This window comes from Anser brachyrhynchus (assembly GCF_964034855.1).
Source record: "Anser brachyrhynchus genome assembly, chromosome: 1".
Classification (NCBI taxonomy): Eukaryota; Metazoa; Chordata; class Aves; order Anseriformes; family Anatidae; genus Anser; species Anser brachyrhynchus.
In genome coordinates this window covers 23,807,930-23,811,631 of record NC_137694.1, presented here as the reverse complement: position 1 = coordinate 23,811,631, position 3,702 = coordinate 23,807,930, and positions in this window count along the sequence as shown.

The window sequence follows — 3,702 nt, the reverse complement described above, 5'->3', positions numbered from 1 at the left end:
TATGACTGTTGTTTTTTTTATTAAGATATCAATTATTCGTACAGATTTTTTTTCCAATTAATACCTGTAGTTAACTATCAGTAATAAATTAAAGCCATAATTAAAAGATTCTTAATTGCCAGAATGCTGTTAATCAGATCACTTTCAAATACTCCAGTTGGTGAGAAGTTATTTCTGAAGTTATGTATCTGCAGTTATCTAGTTTTTCTAGTCACAAAGGTAAATGGTTCATATGAATATTTTTTGGGAATTGAAAAAAAACATTAATTCTAGACAGTGTTGTCCTCTGTTGGGAGAGGAAAGTCTGGGGCTGCAGTGGAAGTTTGTCTCTCTCTAACAGAGCAGGTGAGAGCACGCGCATCTTTTTTGTATGGACCAACTGACATTGTTGCCCCCAAAACTCATGTATTTCCTAGCATTTTTATTGTGCTTGAAGTAATTTTCAGTTTGCTTCTGGACTACTAATTTCATTCCTGAACCTTGCAGAATTTTCCAGTATATCTAGGCTTGAAGTAGAATCAGTTCTCTTAAACAGATTAAAGGAGTAATTCACTTTTACATTTTGATGCATTACTAACATCTTACAGATACCTGCATCTGAGTGCTTCACTTAGAAGCACTCTGTTGGGAATTCTGTGAGTTTGGAAATTCTATTCAATCTGGAAAGTTCTTGTCAACTAATAGTAGATAGACTTAAATATTATATGAGATAGTTTCTCAGTGGCCAAGTGTTTCAAGAACACTTGCAGATGAAGGGGGGCAAAGTTCTGAGATACTGGTCTAAAAATGTGGTAGATGAACTGAGTGCTGTAAGCGTTAACAGTTCTAAGTAGCTTATGCTGTTCTTGTAATTAAATGCATGAACTATAAAAATAGTAACTTTTTTTATTGAGTCTGAGGATGCTTTTTGGGTAGTGGCTCTGACAAGCTGCTTAAAACAACTGCTGAGCAGCCTTGATAAAATCTTTCTCAAGTGTCACAGGAATGTTGCTGTAAGCATGATAGGCAAGGTAGAGCACTTGTTTGTTATCACCTGTGGAGCTGTGGCCAGAGGGGCTAATTTTTCTAGTAGTTCCATGAAAATAATTTGACTGTGTTAAGTGCTCAGTGCTCTGTAAAATTAGTGGATGTTAACTGAAATAGGATGTGGGAGAAGACTTTCAGAAATGTGATGAGTAATCCATCTAGTGACATATTGTATGCTGAAGAAAACAACATTAGATGAGTAAGCTTATAAATTTTGAACACTTGTTGTTCGTGGTCTTCTGAAGTAGCAGAGCTATTGCAAAAGGTAGTGACTGGAATTGCAGTCATTTTGCATAAAACACAAAAGAGGAGCCACTTCTTTATCACTGGTCTCAATATCCTTCCTTAGTTGTGCCTTTTGACAGTACTGCCTCATCCTTCTGACCTACTAACATGGCATACAAGGTTGTGCTTCTGTCAGGAGCTCATGTCAGATCTCACTGCGTTGCTCCTTATTGTGGACCTGCCATGCTCCTTTGCTGCAGGAAGTTTCTGGGGTGGAAGCAAGTTCTGTCAGTGCTGGCTGACTGGAACCGGCACTGGTGAGAGAAGCAGTGCTGGCTCCTATCCTTCCCTTGCTTTGCTTCATGTAGTTTTTCTCTGGGCAAGGACCGAAGAAGTTAACTTCCCGTATGTGGTATGCACATTACTGGGTACCAACATAAAGTAAAGACAATCTGTGGAGGGAAGAGGTTAGCTTCCAGGCTGGCTGAATGAATCTCTGTGAATAAGAAGGGAGAATGAGTGATTTCGTTATTAAAATCATTCCATTATACAACACGTGCTGTTTTCAGTTTTAGTTTTGTTTGTTTGTTTGTTTGTTTTATTTTTTGTGTTTGTTTGGTTGTTTTTTTCTTTACTCCTTTTTTCTTTTCTCCTACTGTGTGACCTTGTATCTGAAGCTAAGGCAAATCAGCACAGGCGCCGGTCTCGCTGTTCCCATTTGAAACAGCCTGTGTGTTTTTCAGCGACTTGCCTTCAAGTGATCTTTCAAAACGGCCTTAGCTCAGGGTGAGTGTTTACTGTCACACTCAATAGCCTTGTGGGAAGGATGGATTGTGGCTGACTGTCAGCTCTGACATCCTATTTCTGAGACCACACATGGCCATAAAGTATTATAGAGGTCTAGACCACTGGGGACAGTATGGCAGAAAAGCTACTTGAAGGGGTCACAGGCTTTCTCCTCCCACATCAGGTGTGTTTCGGAAGAAGGGAGGGACCTCCATGCACAACGTCCTCCAGGCCATGGGAAGAGAGCAGTGCCGGGGCATGTGGGTGGCTGTGGAAGCTGGACTAACCTTCTGTTCAGGCACAGCTAATAACGCCAGACCCACAACGCCAAGAGCCCTAAAACAGTATTAGTGCAGCAGCCATACAGACATGTTTCCTCTCCCTTATTTCTTGCTCCAAGCGTAGGAATAGTGTAACTTGTCACCCAGGGCTATACAGAACCACCAGATACAACCCATATGTTTTAAACCCAGCAAATTTTATTTATTTATTTATTTATTTATTTATTTATTTATTTATTTTCTGCTTAGGGATGTAATTTTTCCCACATTTCTTTTTCATTTGCATTGTGTATTGTAGAAAGCAATCCTGAACATAAAATTTTAGTTAAATGATACCAAAAAAAAAAAGGATTTATCAAATGCACTATAAAACTTTCTACATTTTATTGTGGAGAGCAGTGACACATACATAATTTGTTCGTGAATAAGCCACTTTGTAAAACAGTGGTACTTCAGTCACCTGAGCAGCATACCAAACTGAGTGTCTTTGTTCTGTGCGTGAGGACAGGGTGTACATACCGGCTGTCACGCGACTTTCGGGCATGCCGACGGAACAAATACAAGAATTGTGTATAGCTACCCAAAATGTTTAGAAGCTTGTGGAGGAGAACAGGCTGTACCCTTGGCTGGCACCTCCAACCAGGCTCTTCTGCCTCTGGCTATGATGCAGCCTGGTCTGCAGGATGCACACAGTGATCCTGCAAGGCGCTGCATGATAAACTCCACCTAGCTCAGGCCATAACCTCACAGCTTAAAAGCACACGAGGGAGGTGAGATGCGGGTGAGGGCTGGCTTCTGGCTATCAGTTTTCTGCCCTGTGGTTTCAAGGCCATGCCTCAAGTCTGTACACGTCAGTCTATAGAGTGTCTGTGCAGAACTCCTTCCCGTGGATTTGGCTTACTCAAATGCCTTCAGACTGCAGGACACATTTATAGTTTTCCCAGCAAAGATTCTGGGGTACGCTGGCAGGAGCCTGCTGGCTCTGGTAAACACTGAGCAAATTTCTGCTTGCAGGCACATGTTACTGGCATGGGAGCGTGCCCAGGCTGCTGAAGGAAGGGGCTGGGATCACTGTCTATGTCCTCAAGATGTTGCAGGACAGCTTTAAAGAAGGTGGACAGACGGTCCTGTGCCACTGAGTGGTACTGGCTCTGCCCTCCTGCAGTTGGGAGCGGGCTGGTGGACTTACCCCTCCGGAGGAGGCTGTGTCAGCGTGTGCTTTTGTATTTGCACTGAAAAGACCGTTCAGAATGGTGAGCCGCCTCTGCACAGATTTTCCTAATGGCTCTCCAAGGCCATGGTAGTGTGGGTGAGATGCAGGACCTAGCAGCCATTCAAATATTTCTTTGGGCAGCTAAGCCTTCATTTGAGAACCGCTGCTCTG